Consider the following 19,439-nt stretch of genomic DNA (forward strand, 5'->3'; position numbering starts at 1 on the left):
ATGGGCTATTTGGACATAGCATCTGAGAAGACTTATACAAAAAAGAAGGACAGGATGAAAATGAGTGGAACTGAGGTTCTAGAGAAGCTCACAGGGAATGCATTTAGCAGAGAGGATAGAGTGGTCAACCCCAAACACAGGTAGGTCATTTCATCCTCTGAAAAGGAGGACAAGAGGTAATGGTGCGTGCATGGGAGGCAGATAAAGTTGTAGGTGGGAGCAGAACCTCAAATAGATCTTTGGTTATTTCCCTCTAATGAGTATGAGGCCACATGTATTTTGTCAGTTAAAGACCTGCAAGTAAAGGAAGGTGCTCAGGGAAAAGGGCAAAATATCTGGAACTATTGCTCTAGAAAGGAAAGAAAACAGCCCAGAAACCAGCAAAGAAGCTGAAAGCAGCAGCGTGTCCTGCTAAGGTTACAGATGAATTCGAACGATCTCTACTTCACACAAATGCTTACCTGGTCTTCTCCCGCAACCCCTGACTGCCTGTGGTTGGAGCAGGGTGTATGGATTGTGGCCAGATCCAAATCTGGGCATATGAACAGTGGACTTACAGAGAAAGAGATGATAAATGGTAGGGAATAGAGGAAGCTGACAAAGGGGTAATTAAAGCAATGGACCAAGGCTGCAGAGGGAAGGAAGATAGCTAGGAGGAACTTCATGGACTATGAGAAAGTGTTTGTATTTGTGTGAGTGTGTGTGTGTATCAGTGAGAGAGAGAGTGTATGTGTGAGAGAGTGTGAGAGTATGCATTTGTGTATAAGTATGCGAGAGAGTGTGTACATAAGTGCACTCATGTTTGTTGGGTGGAGAGGAGTCAAATGACTGGCAGAGGTCTTGCTGAATGGGAACAGTAGCTTTGCTGTGGAAAAGAAAATGATAGAGCTGGGAGCACAGAATGTCACTGCCCACATGGGAACTGTCCATTTACAGAGTTCAGACCCATCAGTCTGGAGCGATGCTGAAGCCAAGGCCTGGCCTTGGAAGTAGGTCTCTATGACCAGGGTGCTTCTGTGCCTGAACCGCAAGCTAATCAAGAAGCAAGATCAAGGCTCTACCTAGGGTGCTGTGCGCTCCTCCACAGGCATGTGGAACTTACAGATACGCTCCGAAGTTGGAAAGGAATGGACATGCATATGTGAGGTACATATTTGACAAATATCATAGAAGGAGCTGGAGGTGAAAGGTTGCGGTGACAAGGACTGACAGAAGTCTCAAATGAAGGAAAGCTTTCTTTCGTGTAAAAAGCAGAGATCTGCATCAGCGGCATGGAAAGGCAGGACAGCACCTTGCCCGCCTCACTCGTTGTTTGGAGGCTGGTAGGAAAAAATGGATATAAAAGTCCCCCAAGGAGTGTAAATTATAATTTAAATTAAAGTTATTATTTTGTGTGTGTGTACAAAAGTACACATAGACATTGCTATTAGAGCTTATATATGCAAAATTATCAGTCTTATATGCTATTAACACTATTGACATTATCAACTTATAACATCTTACACTTTATTTTAACAGTTCTTAAAGCATTTCATGTGTGCACTTCAGTGCTTTCTCACAGCAGCCCTGGGGGATGAACAGAGAATATGCTGTTACCCACAGCCATGGAAGCTGATGAACAGAGACACCAAGGGATTTGACTAAGGCCCACACCAGGGACAGAGCCAGCAGTTAAGTTTTGATAAAAGAAATTGAAGTCTTCATATTTTCACAGGTTATAAAGAGAAAAAGCTTTCACCAGGTGTTCATTTGCTTCTTGCTTTTCCTATATGACAACACCTGGGACACCTGTCCTGTACACCTGATAGCTCTCCATTCTGTATTTCTTTTTGTAACCACTGCATATTAGAATATTAGAACTCTAGGACCTCACATGTTCTGAGTTTGCAAGGAGACTCCTCTACAGCCTCAAATACGTCCCCATCGGTACAATTACTTTGCACATATTGGTAGTAAAGACAAGGCCATGATTCTGTCCCTGAGACACAGCTCATTGCAAAAGGATATAGAATCACTTTTGGTTGCTTTTCAGGAAAATATGATGCTATTCTTAATATAACCATCTCTAATCTATCCAAATGGGAGTGTTTCAATATCAAAGACCTTCTTAAAATAGATTTTTTTCCGTTGGAAGCCTCTCTTCACTGAAGTTATGCTTCAGTGAGGACTACACTTTTATGCTGATGCCTGCCTTGTGACCCTGCTTTACAGTTCATGAGCCTTGGTTTTCTCCTCTGTAAAATGTGTAACCCCCAGGGTTGATGTGACAGAGTTTTTAAAGTGCCTGTGGGAGGCCTGAGACTTGTTAAACAAGTGGTACACAGTAAGGGCTATTTTACTCAGCCATGATTTAGTGTCCTGCATATCGCTGTTAAGAGCATTTCCTTCCTTTCTGGAACTGTGTCACCACACTGACACCAACGAGAGGAAACCAACTGCTGTGAGGCGGACACTGCGGTCTCACTAAGGAGGCATTCACAAGCTAATTTCTTAAAAGGTGGTGCTGTCACTCTGTAAGACAGGAGAGGCTCTCTCTCAACAAGACACACAAATCTCAATACAAAAACACTTGGCAAATTCACCAACATTAAGAAACTCTACTTTTCAAAACACACCAAAAAGAAAGTCAAAAGGCAAGTCACAGATGAGGACCTGTGTTATATGAACTCAGCAATGTGAGCCATGGTTAATATACAGTATGCTGGGCAATGACCAGTAAACAGTTTTGCAAAAAACTGCTGCTATTCCTGGTTTTATTCCGGAGAGGCAAGCTTTGAGTTTTTGCTTCTTTTTTGCTACTTCTCTAACATCTTTCTTCATCTTGGCTCATGCACAGTTAGATCCTCATCATACAAACACACTAATACTTGTCCGAAGTCATGCAGCCAGAGTATGGCTCTTCAACAGCCGCTGCCTCTGCCCCACCCCCTAACTCATGGCTTAGGGCTGGCTGGGGCTCCTTCCACCCTGCTCTCAATTCTCCCCTTTGCTGAGTCTCTACCCAGGACCACTCTCAGATGTCCCTTCCTCTCACGCTCCCTGAAGGGCCAGCCTGGTGTCTGGAATGCCTGCTGAGGGGTCTCAGAGTGTAGATGGCCAGTAGCAACATGATACTCTAAAGCAGACTGAAATTAGGCCCCACGGTGCCAAGAGCTGGACTGGGGAGGGCAAGTGGTGGAAAGGAGAAAGCTAATTTCAGTTCAGGAAATTTTATGTTAAATTTCCCTTTGGAGTAAAAACCTATGCCCATGTAGATGAAAGCACTGAAATATGCAAAATGGCAGTGGGAGCGACCACTGAAAACAACCCAATGGCTCCTTCCAGACTAATCGCCTAGTCAGGTCCTCATGCCTGCCAAACTGTCAAGACAGGAAAGGCCTAAGCAGCTGCCCTACGCAATGCCTAATTGTTTTGCCAAAATAAACTGGGTGCCATAGCTTTTGAACAATCCAGATAGCTTTACAATAAGGGAAAACTTCTGGGGCATCTTATTACGTGCCAAGCACTGTTCTTAGCATGTGACACTTATGAACTCACTTGTTTCTTAGTACAACCCTTTAGAAAGTGTGTGTTGTTATGTTGAGACTTGTAAAATTGCCAGCATCCAACTGTTGGGAACCACCCTGCCCGGTTTCAGAAACTGTAACCCCCCAATGCCTAAGGCTGAATAAAAAGACCTTGGGACCATAAGCCACCAAGAAGACAAAGCTTATCTTCCCAACAGGGGCACAGTCTTTTACCCCTTTACTTTACCTTGCTTGGCTCCAGGCAGATGACTGATTAGCCAATGATGGGTAAGATTTCTCAAGGGAGGGACAACCTAAGACAGGCACGGTCATGAAGGGGCCCTCAGGGAAGGACTTATGGGATGACAGGAAAGGGGTGATGGACCTTCACCCCTCAGCTATGTCATAGCCTGAGTCCTCATTCTGTCCATAAGAAGTCTCCTAATCTCTTGGCTGCCTTACTTTCCCCTGCCTGATTTAAGCCTGAAACAATGCTAGAGGTAGGTGCAGCCCTGTGCCAGAAAGGCAGGTTCCCCGGGCAATCAGGCCTAAGACAGAATGCATAAAACCTTGTGAAACTGGCTTTGCTAAGAATACTTTCAATTTAAATGATAAGAGTTCAAACATAAAATGAGTTTGTTTCCCAAAGTTTTATGGCCCTTTGTCTATTTGACCCTGACTCAGAATAAGCCCTCATATTTCTTTGAATGTTATCTATTTTTTGATCATTACTGCCTGGTGATGATTGATGAACTTTACAGCTATGCCCTGTATTCCTAAACAAATTAAACACAATCAAAGCCCATTAGAGAATAGGCTCAAGGCCCTTCTCCCCTGAGGGACTGGCCACCTTTCCTCCCCAAGCAGATCACATCTTGATAGACTTATTCTCATCCATGGCAGCCCACAGACCCCCCCCCCCACATCCAACCATTTTGACCTGCGAATGGTAACTGTGTGTAGTTCAGCCTGCATTTTGCCTGAATTTTTTAGAAGGAACCTAACAAGACATGGAGCACTTCCCAGAGCCGGGGCTCAGTTTCTATGGTTGTTATTAACTACTGAAATATGCCACCTCTCTACCACACTGAATCAAAATGACAGAAAGGGTTTCTTCCAATTTCAAAATTCTGTCCATGAATTTATGCCCCATCATTCCCAGTCTGCACACACACCAATCTCTTGTCTGAATCACCTATTTCTTTTAAAATAATACCACTGTTCACCCAGTCACTCAGCTGGAAATCTCAGAATTAAATTTGATTTCTCTTTTTATTTCGAAATGATCAGAATCAACATACTATTTATTAAGTCCATCTTAGCAGGAGCTGCAGAAGCATAAGGCTTGAGAACTGGAAGGGACTTGAGAGATAACCTAGTCATTTTTCTAATGTGGATAGAGTCACTGCGCAAGCAGGACAAGAGTCTGTACTCCTGGGTTCTGGTTCTCACACTGGACTAAAGCTATCGATAATCCCTCCTTGCTTCTCTGGAGCTTCAGGACCAAACCTTTCCATGTGACAATAGCTCAAACTCTATGGAAGTTACTATTATAAACTCCATTTTACAAATAGGAAACTGAAGCACAGAGAATTTAAAAATGATTAACCTCAGGTCACACATCTTGCAGACTAGTTCCCAAAACCATATTCCAGACCACTTGGTCACATACCCTTTGTTCCATCCTACCTTTCAGTGCACAAAGCTCAGATGTACTGCCTTTGGGAAGCATTTTCCAATTTTCCCCCACTCTGGGATGAGCTGGAAGTCTGATCTGCCAAACCCTCAGAGTCCCCCACCCCCAGTAAATAGCACATTGTATGGAATGATCTACCTATTCATCTGTTCTCTCCACAGGACTGAACACACCTGAAAGAAGTGCCTGTGTTTTACTATTCTTAACATCCACAGGACTTGACACAATGCCTAACAGTAATTACCAATGAATATTGTTGAATGCCCATCTAACTACTCCTCTTGCCTTCAATTTCTCCTTATTCCAGCCATCTTTCATCTTGAAGTGAGCTGGGGAAACTTAGCGAGACCCTTAGTTGTAAGTGCAATGGAAAAAGATAAGGCCTTCACTTATCTTCCTTAATAACCAAAGATAAGCCTTTTGATTATTGGTTCTTAAATGTCTGGCCATGAACTTATAACACTATTAACACAGTAATATTTTTCATTCATAGTCACTACCTCAGACCCAAATTATTTTAAATTTTATACTTGGACTTTTGAGGGTGAAATAAACTAATTTATTTTATTTAACCTAACCCATTAGACCAGAAATTAGGTCCCTACAAGCAGGCCAAAGAAACACTGAGGGTCCTAGAGTATTCACAGTCAGAGGGAGCTTCAGAAGGCACTACAATGAGGTAGATTTTAAGTGATTTTATGCTTAAATTTGTTAGTTCTAACTGAGGTGTTTAGACTGCTACTGTGTGCCATGGTTTGAAACCATATGCAGAATTAAAATAAATAGTGCTGAGTCAATGGGATCTCCAAGTGGGAAAATGTATTTTTATTTCTCACATCATATTGAAAAAATTAATTCCAAATGGGAAAGGCAAAATAATTAACTCTTTACAAATTATTTTGACCTGTGAGTGAGCAAAAATCACTAACTACAGAAAAATAATACTTATAAATTGGGCTCTATTAAAATTAAGAACTGGTGTTCATCAAAAGAAAAAAAAAACAGACTGAAAAGGAAAGCTACAGCTTGGAAGAAGCCATCCCTAATACATATACTCAATACATATATCCAATAAAGGAACTGTGTCTAGAATATATAAGGCATGTGTATAAATCATTATGAAAAAGACAATAAACAAGTAGATAAAAACTTGGGCATTACTCAAGAGATCTAAATGGCAAAAAAAAAAGCCAATATGAAAAGGTACTCAATCTTGTCAGTCATCAAAGATATAAACAAATAAGACCACTATGCCACAAAACTACTCTCCTGCCAAAATGGCTAAAATGAGGATAGAAAATAAATGTTGATAAGGATCTGAAACCAGGAGATCTCTTAAATATGCTTATGGGAGTATAAATTGTACAACCACTTTGGAAAACTCTAGCAGATTTCATTAAAGTGCTCTATAGAAAGCAATTCAATGTTGAAGTATACCCAACAAAACGTGTACATATGTTTAACAAAGGACATTCATAACAATGTTCCTAGCAGCCCTGTTCCTAAGAATCCCGCAGTGGAAACCACACAATTGTTCATCATCAATAGAACAGAGGGATTAAATATGGTATACTTATAGCCTGGAGTACTGTACAGCAGTGAGAATGAATAGTCCACAAAATTACACAGTATGGGTGAATCTCACCAACATCATGTTGAGTAAAGAAGCCAGACACCAGAGAAGCCATGCTGTATGGTTTCCTTTATATGAACTCTCAAAACTTGCCAAGCTAATCTATGGCTTAGAAGTCTTTTGGGGGGAAATAGGTGGTGACTGTTGGGAGCACAGTGTGAGCTCATGGAGTGCCCAGAGCGCTCTGTGTGTGTGTGCATGTGCGTGTGCGTGTGTCTAGAAGCTGGAATCTGAGAGATGCTTGAACATGTTCAACTTACTGTGTTTACAATATATGAATATAGTTTCTCATGTAAACATGAGGAAAAAAAATTTTCCACACATGAGTTATACATCATAAAAATAATAAAAGTCACATGGAGAAGAATCTCTTGGTGAAGGCAACAGTCATTACTTATATTCATTATGAATTCATACCTCCAATGTATATAAGGCTTTTTGGTATTTATTTGTTTATTTTTATAATGCAAAATACTTAGTAGATATAATTTCATCACCTCATTCCATTGTAGTAGGGAGAAGTCAAGTTTTAGGTCAGGTATGAGGTTCCTGGGGGTGAGGGGTTGAATTGTGCCCCTTGCCCCAAACACATATATGGGAGGCCTACAGCACAGTGTGTCAGAGTGTGACCTTATTTGGAAATAAGTTGTTACAGATGTAACTAGGTAAAATGAGGTCATACTGGACTAGGGTGGGCCCCTACTCCAAAATGACTCAGGTCCTTATCAAAGAGGAGATTCAGACACAGAACTCCTTAGAGGGAAGATGATGTGAAGACACAGGGAGAAGATGGACCTGCAAGGCAAGGAGAGAGGCCTGGAACAGACTGTTCTCTCACAACTCTCAGGAGACAGCGATGCCTTGATTTTGGATTTCTAGTCTCCAGATCTGTGAGACAATAGATTTTTGTTATTTCAACCACTCAGTTTGAGCTATTTTGTTACAGCAGTCCAAGCAACCTATACATTGGGGAAACCAAAAGGTTAAGTGTCTTGCCTATGGACACCCAGCCAGACAGCAGGAAGGGAAGGTGATATTAAAGGCTCCTGTGTACAAGGGACTGCCCTTCTCTGCTCAACACACACACTTCAGTTAGCATCTCACATGCTTAGCAAAACTGCTCTAAAAAATGGGGAGCAATGCTATGCAGAGGAATGGCACAATCCTCTTCCTGTTTTGGAACAATGTAGTGCCCTGAGTCATGTGACACACTGAAGATGGAGCATGAAAACCTAAGCCTCCAAAACAGTTCTCTGGGCCTGGGAGGAACCTTTAGGAGGGATATCCCTGACCCAGCAGTAGCCTAGGTCTGGAGTATTTCAAAGACAGAAGGGAACAACTTGATTGTTCCCAAAGGTTCCCATCTTGCTTCAATCATGACCTCTTTGAGAATCTGCTGAAAGCTATAAACCTTCTCATCAGACAAATGTCATACTCACCCAGGTTTAAGAGTACAGATAAGGTTTTTTTTTAAGGCAGAGGATTGGTTTCTTGCTCTCTCTTCTAGAAATAAAGATAAATGGGTAAAGAAAACAGGGCTTCCCACTCATCATCTCAGCAAAAGACTGCAACTAACTACTGGTCCCATGCCAAGACTCAAAGGTATTCTGGAAACTTTCTAGCTTTCCCACATTGGTTGATTTTGCTCTTCCCCGTATCTTTTCCCACTGCGATTAGTAGTTAATTACTATGAAAGAGGCTGTGGTTAGGAGCAGAAAGAAGGGGGAAGCCTGAGGATGGGACCCATTCCATAGCCAAGTTTGGGGAGTGAAAAATGGAGAGGAGAGGAGCTCAGGCTGGTTAGTCTTCAGGACTTGTGAATAACAGAATATTGTCTCCTTGGGAAGAATTTTCATCCTCTTCCCTCTGGATTTTTTAATATTTTATTTTAACTCCATTTCCCATCATGCCCTTATTGCTCAGAGCTATGGGAAGCCAAATCATCATACAGAGCTGGTCAAAGGGGAAAGAAAAGGATGCAAAAGCATAAGTATTTTATATTTTTACACTGAGGATCTTAACTAAAATATTTCACAGACTTCTAAGTTGTAACTGGTTAAATATTCCTCAAACAGTAAGGAGTATTAAAACATAAGGGCAGGTTCTTTAACTTGTTCACCATGGTACTTGAAGAGCAAAATACCCTATCTGTCATATGGAAGACACTCAGTAAATTGTAAGAATGAACAAATGAATGAATGAATGAGTAAGTGAAGAATGAATGAATGGAATGGTTATAGGATTAGAAGTAGTAAGATTTGGATACCAGTCTACTCATCCATTACATAGATATGTGACAAGTTACTTTGTATCTTTAGGACTGACTTTTCCTTTCTATAAAATGTGGGAACTGGACCAAATAGAGATGAGACACTCAGACATTCTACAATACAGAATATGAATATACTTAGTGAAGGCGAAGCTATTTGTAGTCACCACTATGTACAGGTGATAAGATGGTATGATATGTGCCAACACATAGATGGCTAGGAGTTCAGGGATGTGTAATTCCAGCAAGTTTAACTCTGTCCTAAAAGAAACTGAGACCTAATTTACCTAACGTGCAATCCTATGATCAGCATGCACTCTGAGGCAATTTGCATAACCACTGCTTCAGTCAAGACTAGACCAAAATAGCAGGAGGAAGAGGCAATGTCTCAATTCCACCAGGAGAACGTTTTGACAAGTACACGCTGTTGAAAGAAGGAAGGAAACTGCTCATCTGGATGAGAGAAATTAACTCTTTCAAACCACCAAAAATTCCTAAAGCTTTGAGAGTAGTTTTGTAACCACTTTTTAATATCCTTGAAGCCTTTTGGTAAGAGAACAAGAGTCCAACTTTTAGATTATATACTTGTCTTGAGGGCAGATATATCCTGAAGGTCTTATATAAACAATGCATGATAGAAATGAGATTCAATTCAGAATGAGACAATACTTACAGCATAATAGAAGCTGACATAAAGTTGATTTCATTAATATTTATCAGGCTATCTTAGTTACATGTATGGTTCAAGTGAAATTAAGTGGACAATTTTTCTCAAGTTTTAGCTAAATGGCTCTCTTTTTATTAAATGAATAATGTCCATCTCTAAGATGCTTTTATTACTGCATAAAACTATGCTCCTACCATCTAGGCATCTTATAGTATTAAGTGTTCTTTCTGCAAAGTAATAAGCAAAAATACTTTAATATACGCACACACCGAATTGTTACACACAACTGGGTAGATTCCTCCAGTTTCTCCACAATATTGTGCATTGGTAGATCTAACTCCACTGGAAATACTCAAGTGATTTCAAAAATGTTGAGACCAAACATATAATTTAATAGTCTTCCTAATTTCCTACTATCCTGTCTTCAAGAATACCTGGGGTTTGCACTGACTTTGGTGGAATGTGTCCTCTCACTGACCTGTGATAAATAAAGCCCTATTTTTCTAAAATGTGGAGCATTTTCACAATGACTTTTTCTCATTTCTTGGCTCAGGAAATGTTATGCTTGCCTCCTGTGATCATCCTGTTATTCACCAGCTAATATTACTGCCCCAACAACTCCTCAGCTGAGGTAAAGGGATGAAAAAGCAAATAGGACAGGCTCTGGTTCTGCCTTTTCTACACTCGTGCACAGGAGAGAGCCTTTGCTTTCCCTTCCTCCCCTCAATTCTGTGCTTCCATGTTTTGGGGCCATCTCTGGAGGGGCCTGGGAAGTTAAAAGGCCTTACCTAGAACAACAGTATGTCCAAAAGCCATAGGGTACACATGTTGTCAACTGCAGCTTGAAAATACTTCTGCTGCACTGTAGGGGTTAAGGATTAAAAATTATCCGAGACTTTTAAAATAAACCATGACTTAAACAATAAATAAATGCTATTCTTAGTGTCTGGTAATTACAGTAATTTTTTTGTTATCTACTTAATCACACTGTTGACTGCACAATCTTCTTTCCTTTGATACAGGTGTTGAATAAAATGGAAACATACCTGTTGAATGATCTCACCTAAAACCATTCTTTGTTTAAAGGTAGGTCTCTGAGTTAGTCATGGAAAATGCCCAGAGAAATGAGGCTGGCAAGGAGCCCAATATTGTTTGATTCCCTCAGAATACCCTGATCTGGGAAGGTTTAGTGGTAGCACTGACAGACCTGAGCATTACTCCTCAGGTGTGCTATCTTCTAGTTCTAAGTCTCATGGAAGTACCTGGACCACTTGTTCCCCCATTTGGTACCTGAGCTATGTGGGGTGTTTCTAAAGCACCTGGTGATTTTCACGCCAAAAATTCTGATTCAATAAGTATGCAGTAAGGACAATGAAATCTGTATTTCTGTCACCACCAAATTAAGACTGTTATCCTTAAACCATCACTCTTCATAAAAAGGTGCATTAATAAAAAGTAGATTTGCCTCATTATTGAAATAAAAATTGGAGGAAATTTTTCTCCACAGGAAATCCGTGCTCAGAGGTAGCAGATTTCAACAACTAAGTAATATAAGGGTTAATTAGCCCCTCTACCTCCTGGGGCTCTTGTTTCAGTTGATCTGCATGTCTATCCTTTACATATGAGTTCAAATATTTTAATGACTCTCAAAAGCTATTACTTTAAGACTATTACTTCAAGACTGTCCTCTGCTCCTCACATCAGTATGTAACATTAGCTACACCAGTTATCAAGTATAAGTAAATAGCACTTTCGTGACTCCAATGCCAATAACTATTGAGGCATTTCTAGGAAGTTGATGTACATATTTGTATGTCTACTCTTGCTATAGACTGAATGTTGGAGTGCCCCCTAAATTCATATATTGACTTCTAGTTGTCAGTGTGATGGTGCTTGGAAGTGCTTGGGCCTGAGGGTGGATCCTTCCACTGTGGGATTATGTGACCTGACAAAGGAGATTCCAGAGAACTCCCTTGCCCCTTCCAACATGTGAGGTGATGATGAAAAGTCATCTATGAACCAGGAAGTGGGCTCTCCCAGCCTCTAATACTGTTAGAAATAAATTTCTATTGTTTATAAGCCAAGCAGTCTAGGGAGGGTACTTTGTTATAGTGGCCTGAATTAATTAAGGCTACCCCCTAAATATGAACAAATGAACAACAAATCTATTAAAATTATCAATGGCTAGTGAGTTTAACATCCTAGAGTAGTGATCCATGAAATGTTTTCTGTAAAAGGCCAGGTGGTAGATATATGAAGATCTGTCCAGAAAGTACCTAGCCATGTACTATGAAAAACAGAGGTATTTATTGAAAAGGATACAAGATACAAGAAACATTGTTCATAGGAGAATGACGCCTCAGTTCCCTTCAAAGTAGGCACCCTGGGACCTCACACAGCTCTCCCAGCATCTCTTCCACTGTTCAAAACACTCTGCAACATCCTTTGTTGGAATCTCCATCAGCCATCCAGTCATGCTTTCCTGAATCTCATTGACGGTCTGAAATCTCTTCCCTTTCAAAGGTGATTTTAATTTTGGGAAACTCAGAAGCCACAGGGCACCTAATCTGGGCTGTAAGGGGCTGAGTCACCTGGACTGACGATCTTTGTTTATTGCATCCCATACACGTTCAAAATTCTCAGGTGTTCTGCTTGTTGCAGGCCTTCCAGAATGTGGATCACTTTCAACAGATTCTTGACCATCTTTGAAGTATTTGTGCCACATTTTTATTTGTGTTGAAGTCATTGCATTGTCCCCCAAAATCCCTCTGAATCATTTGACTAGTTTCTGAGGGGGAATGTTCAAACTTAATGCAAAATTTGATGCAGATTTGCTTATTTTGAATTCGATATCCACACACACACATGCTCACTCAGTAGCATCTACTGCCCCCACTGACTTGTACATGAAGTCATCACTGTTCAGGCATGTGCATTCCAGTCCACTCTCCTTGGCTGCCAGGTTACATCAATGTCACACAAACCATTCTCATTATATTAATGATGGGTGGGCTTTTACCAGACAGACCTCGTATTAGGTTTCACAAGTCACAACTATTCATTAAGTGGGGCACTAAAGCAGCCATAGACATGGTGATGAATTGATGCATGATTCTGGCTGGTTTCCAAATTTATGGGCACAGAAATTTGCATTTCATAGATCATATGCTACAGAACATTCTTCTTCTTTTTTATTTTTTCCAACCTCTTAAAGGTATAAAAACCATTCTTAGTTCAAAGGTTCTACAAAAATAGGCTGGGGCCAAATTTGGCACTCAGGCCATAGCTTACTGATCCTGGGCTCCAGCACCAAGCGGATGAAGCAGCCGCCGAGTTCATAGCTGTGTAAACCCTTCTCTTCTGTTTCACTCTGTTGCCTTGCTCTCTGGCCACAGATTGCATTCCTTCTTTCGCCCCACCACCATGCAAATGCACTGGGGACCAAGAAAGAATGTATGTATGAGATTCACCTCAAAATCACACGCCCTGTGTATTCACAGTGTGTGGCTCTGCAGCAGATACATTACAAACATCAAACGGGGCCCAGACCTACCACGAAACACAAGAGGCCCTGTGAGGGCCTCCCTGCTGTTTATGTGTCAGGTTCCTTGAGTGTAAATCTAGACCTGACAGTATGTACCTTAGAGAGGTCCTGCAAAGCCTTATCAGGGAGCAGAATTTTAAAAAAATAAATGTTTTTAATCAGATTGCAGATCTTGTTTGTGAATATCTCTTTATGCCTTATCAATATAGCAGAATTGTTTTCAACTTAAAACCTATTAACGGGGTCAATTCTGGCCTCCTGCTTTCTCCCAACTAAGTAGCATGAAAGACATGAGAGAAGCTGATGATTAACAGAGAGCTATGGATGTTAAAATGTTTAATCTATTAATATAGGGCAGCATTTCCCAAAGCGTGTTATGTTGAATGCTGACTGTTAGATGTTCTGCCAAAAAAGCATTTCAAGGTCAAGTAAGTCCAAGGGATGTGGCATAAAATACCTCTTCTTTTTTGATGATTCTTAATAAGCATTAGTGTATTAAAGGTTCTGAAGATTCTTTCAATAAAACTGTTTAACTAGGCTAAATCAAGGATTTCTCAAGCTTACATGATCGGGAAAGCTTTTTTTTTCCTTTCACGCAACTGTTATTGATATTCCAAGAAACTAATAATCCACAGGAAACATTTCGGGAAACCCTGATATAGACAAGGAGGAAGAATTTAAAGGTTTTATGCACAGGAATGAGTTATAATTTAGAACAATCACCACTTCAGTGAGGGTCAGTCCTTTTTCTCTTAGTTTTTGTCATTTTAAGAAATTACCGCATATTCTATCCATGAACCCAAGCCAGAAAAACAGAAGCCTTATTTGTTGTGGTGGCAACCTTTAAATGATCATGAAATGCATGCATGATTTTAAAATAATCCCAACAGTACAAATGACAGCATGAAAAGCGAAAGTGTCCTCTCACCTCTCTCCCATCTCTACCCACAGCCCGGCCTACGTTCTAGAGGCAAGAACTAGGGTTAGCAGTTCACGTTTCACTTTTCGGTTCTTCCTATGCAACTCTCAGTCACATGCATGTAAGCCTATTGTTTTACATTATAAACATTCAGCAGTACCTATTGAAGGACTTTATTCTCACCATCTTTCCTGCCTCGCCCCCTCTCACACCTGCTGATGCACTGACTTCTGTCAATTTTACTCTCAAAATGCATCTCTTTTCTCTCCATCTGCCCAGAAGGTATTGTCATCGGCGCTCTGTCCTAGTTGGTTTCCCACTTATCGTCCTTTATCCCTCTAGTCCATTCTCTGATGGTAGCCATAAAGATCTCCTTAAAATATAAGTTAGACAGTCTCTGGCTTCCAAGTTTTCAAAGGCTTCCCACTAAAATAAAATTCAAAATCTTTACCAAGATCTGTGAAATTTAGCATGACTAGGCTCCTTCTTACCTCCTCATATTCACATCCAGACTCAGCAAAACCCTCACCAAACTCCAGCCACTCATGCCTTTGTACACTTCTGGCCCTCTTGTCTTCTTAAAGCCTTCCCATTTACTATTTCCTCTGCCCAGAATTCCACCCCCCCCCATTTTTTTGCCAAGTTAACCCATATGCTTCTTTTAAATATTAATTTAAATCTCTTTTTGCCAAAAAGACCTTCCCAGAGCATCAAATCTGAATCAGCCCGTTTTTTACATCATAACACTTTGTTTTCCATATTACTTCCAACAATTTGTTATTGTACATTTATTTGTTTCTCAATGTCTATAAGTTCCAAAAGAATAGGGAGCATATCTGCTTTATTGCTAAATGCTGTAAAATTGGCAATGTCTCTGGTCACAGAATGGGCTTAATAATTATCTGTTACGTGAATGAAGCTAGGCAGTGGAAAATTCTCTTATGGTTTTATTTCCTGTCTTTTTTTTGACATGAAATTTAGTCCCATCCAGATTTTCATTTTTTTGCAAACTTGCCATGCAGATGACTCACGGGTTCATTCTTCTCTGTTAGGACTGGGACTTTAAGGGATACCTCATGTAATTCCCCACTGAAGCTTCACTAACCACCTCAGTTTCTTTTACTCTCTTTTGGGGAACTCATTGCACTTATTTTCTCTACCATCCATTCCATGCCAAATCTTATAATATCTTGTAACAACTTCTCTGCTCTTATTAATTAACACCTTACATTTACATATTTTGTTTTGCCAATGATGTCATAAGTCTATCAAGCACAGGACTTAGTATTCATATCCTAAAATATATAGCAGGCTCCTGAACAGAGTAGTTGCATGGAAGGAGTCTCCATCCACCCTCTTTTTTTTTTTTTTAAAGATTTTATTTATTTATTTTTAGAGAGGGAAGGGAGGGAGAAAGAGAGAGAGAGAGAGAAACATCAATGTGTGGTTGCTGGGAGTCATGGCCTGCAACCCAGGCACGTATCCTGACTGGGAATCGAACCTGCAACACTTCGGTTCACAGCCCGCACTCAAACCACTGAGCTATGCCAGCCAGGGCTCCATCCACCCTCTTTAGTGAAACATTGATATGGGAGTTTGACCAATTTCCTTTCACTCTCTGTTCTTCCTCAGCCTTTCGGAGTGTGTTGCCTTTATGCTGGGAATGACAGCTGGAACAAAGATAAGTTCTGAGGTCAGGGAAGTAATTAAGGAAGGGGTGTGAAGACAGAGGACTTGCCCAGTCTCTCACTTCCTCCAGCAGTGTTACAGGAGGTGAGGACAACTTGATAAGGGAATAGGTGTGTTTTATCTTGCTAGGCATCTCTTAGAATACATAAAAGGTGACTTGTTAGAGATTTTGAAAATAGGGATTTTGAAAACTTAAGTGAAACTATGAGGAGTACACCCTCCAAAAACTTCAATCATTGACTCAGTTTCTCTTTGTTTAATATTTAGATGAATTAGACTCAAACATCGACTTAATTCAGAAAGTGTCTTTGGGATCCATGAAGTTATTCTGTGCTTTGTGTTGCCACTTCTCATCTTGTCCAAATAATGATATTTGAGGAATATTTAAAAAACTGAATACCTTAGCTACTTCCCCCCCCCTTCCACCAAAATGTAAGACTTATAAAGGATCTGCAGTCTTTTATTATACTAAGCCAACCTTCCTCAACTTACTTCTGGAAAATGGTGTAGAAAAGTTAAGCATGTAACAACACTGTCTTTGTTAGTGTAGAATTGTTCAAGGTAAGTAGATGTTTTCACAATCCTGACTCTTTTTGCCTGCTGTATCTTCACAACAAGCTTTTAAGATGAATAGAGTAGAAGATACAGTCTGTTGTCTTTCTTTTGCCAATGAGGAAACTGGGCATAGAGGGCTTATTGACATAGTCTGCAACAGCTAACTTGTGCTGGAGAATTCCCCTGAAATGTAGAATTGTTATGAGACAATGCCTGCTGTTCAGTGAGTTCTAGGGCAGGGTTGTTACCCTGGGGTCAGAACTGGCTGCAGAATTTGCAGAATCTCCTGTACAGTGAACATTTGGAGCTCCTTGTTTGAAATTTATTGAGGCAGACAAAGGGGACAGAACATTAAACCGAGCATGGGGGTCTTCCAAATATAGGGCCCTGTGTGACAGCACACCTGTGTGTCCCTGAAGGGGGGTCTGCCTGGGGTCTGTGGATGGCTAACATTTGGGTACTAAGGAGACCCTGAACTCCTGGAACTTTAGGCAGAATTCTGTGTGAATGTGCAAATGACTGTTTCTTGATTTCACAGCTTTTGTCAGATTTTTACAGTGGTCTGTTAATATGATGAAGTGTTAAGAATGAATCTTCAAGAGTGGTAAATGTTCTCACAGAGCCTACAATGTCAGAACAGATTGGCAGGGACCAGCATGCAGGTGGTTACTGTGCATGACCCTTCAGGGGAATATTTATGAATGAGTGAGTTCTCATGAAGGCAGGGAAATGAATACAAGAACCAAAAATGATTAAGGCTGCCCAGATGTTGCCAGAAAGAAATACACTCAAGAACACATCTTCAAAATATAGGAAATCAAATAGTGAGGTATTCACGATGACCATATTCTTTATCAACCCCAAAGTAGTAGCTGAAAATGAATTATTTTATTTATTTTCACCCCCGTAAAGGAAAGTTCTTCTTCTTCTGTAATTAGGTGTCACAGCCTTTCCTTCAAATAAAGGAGAAATGTATCACTGGAAGATCTGCCAACTCATTGTAATTTATATTTATTTTATATATAATTATAACCCAATGTTAGGAATTGGAGTAAGGTAGGATTTTGTTACAATAATAAAGCCCGGGGAGAAGATGCCCTCAGAAAAAGGAAAAGAGAACTCAAAAGACCTGCGTACTGCCAGCGGTGGTCGTCTCTTAGAAGTGTCACACACAAATATATCCCTGAATGTGGATTTTGCTGAACAGCCTACTTTTGCTGTTTGGGTGGCTGCCTTAAAACTGTATTCAGCCCCTTTGCACTTTTTAGACTAAAAATGGGGATACGGAGAGATGGGTCATTGAATCCACAGAGTAATCCTCATATTTCCATTTGCACAGTGCCAAACTTCTCCTGATGTGGCCCCTCGAAAGCAGAAAGAGCACGCGTCGTTTGTTTCCTGATCCACTCTGCCATGCCCTCTCGGTTCTTGCTATCATAGCACAGTGGACACTCATCATGATTTCACTGGCTGCCAAAGCTCTTGGGTTCCAGAGAGAACCGTTGCTCCTACCAGGTAAGCTCATCCACTGAAGAATGTGCTCATAAACCTACCCAGACCTGACGCTGAAAGAGTAGGAGGCTGGCGGGTGGGGCGCCTTCCAGCGGTTTCTAGGACTCAGCTGATCATGTGTTTTCTCAATGGAAAGGAATTGCCCCGCAGCGGGTAATCTTAACTTGCCTTCTCGAAGGCCATCTACTCCAACTGCAGTCTTCTGGCACTGGTTCCCCTGCTCTCTGCACGACGCCCGGGACACAGGAAGAGGTCGAAACTTTCAACTGGGACAGGCCCCGCCCGGGTGCCCCAGGCCTCCTCAGCCTCCGGCTGGGTACCAGCCAGGCTCCGGCGGGGAGGGGGTTTTAGGGACGGGGTTTAGATGCGCACGCACAGCCCAGGGTTGGGGACGCGCAGAGCTGCGATCTCGGGGTCTGGCAGTGGGAAGCGGGAAACGCAGGCAGGGCAGCAGGGAGGGCGCCACACCGCTTGCGGTCCGAGGGTCGGCGTGCTCTCTCTAGGAACAGCCCCTGGGGCTAAGGAGGCCAAGGAGAGCCCCAGCCGGGCGTCTCTCCCCCTCGACCCCCGCAGCTCCGGCGCCGTTCTCCACGTTAACCCTCGCGGGCCCGGGCCCCTCGCCGACGTTCCCGCCCCTGCGCGCACTACCTGGGCGGGCTGCACGGGCGCCCGCGCACCCTAACCGCCGGCTGCCCGCAGTGTGCGGCGGGGGCAGCTGCGGCGGGCAGCCTCCGACCGCGCCTCGGCCCCCCTGCCAGGCCCGACGCCCACCGGACCCTGCCTCGGGCCCTGCGGGGACCCGCCCTTCCCGCCCACCCAGCCCGCTCTCCGCCCGGCCAGACGTAGGCTCTGCCAGCGTCTGGGCTGCGGCCCCCGGAATACCTGCGCCCCCGGCCCGGGCTGGGGTTCAACGAGTGCTGCTCCAAATCCCGGCCCTTCCCTGAGGCCACGGGCAGTAACTCCAGCCGCTAGGAAACGGCTCCGGTCTTTCGGCTCCCGAACGTTACACTATATATCCGGCTCGCAGGCTGGGTGTGGGGCGGGAGGAAACCGCCCTCCCCCCGACCTTCCCCACGGCCTCCGCCTCGGGCGCCCAGCCCGCGGCGGCCCCGGCTGGGGCGGAAGGAGGGCGCGCGGTCGGCAGGGGTCCTGCGGGCCGCGGGGAGACGGAGTGGAGGGCAGGGCGGCCGCGCGCTCAGGCCGGCCGCGAGCCTCCATTCATTCAGCACCCAGCAGATCCACGCTATTACTCCAGGGACCGCCCCCCTCATTTTTCAATAGGTGGGTGAGGGGAATGGGAATGGGAGACGCGCCCGTCTCTAGTCTGGAAAAGGAGAGCTCCCACACTTGAGAAAGGAGACGATGGTGGGAGGATAGAGAAAGACAGACAGACAGACAGAGGGTCAAAAGTTCTGGTCTGAACACTTGGAGGACACATCTTTCCCCACC

General features: G+C 42.6%; 1 protein-coding gene across 1 annotated transcript in view; it reads right to left on the bottom strand.

The window, feature by feature from the left end:
• FAR2 (fatty acyl-CoA reductase 2) overlaps positions 1-19,215 on the bottom strand; it is a 120,035-nt gene extending 100,820 nt beyond the window's left edge. The window contains exon 1 of the mRNA XM_045829190.1: positions 18,873-19,215. The gene's annotated coding sequence lies outside the window, so the exon portion shown is untranslated. The remainder of the gene's footprint in view (positions 1-18,872) is intronic.
• Positions 19,216-19,439: the final 224 nt, after the last annotated feature.

The sequence above is a fragment of the Phyllostomus hastatus genome, unplaced genomic scaffold (assembly GCF_019186645.2).
Source record: "Phyllostomus hastatus isolate PE091 unplaced genomic scaffold, TTU_PhHast_1.1 phas_scaffold_93, whole genome shotgun sequence".
NCBI classification, from domain to species: Eukaryota; Metazoa; Chordata; class Mammalia; order Chiroptera; family Phyllostomidae; genus Phyllostomus; species Phyllostomus hastatus.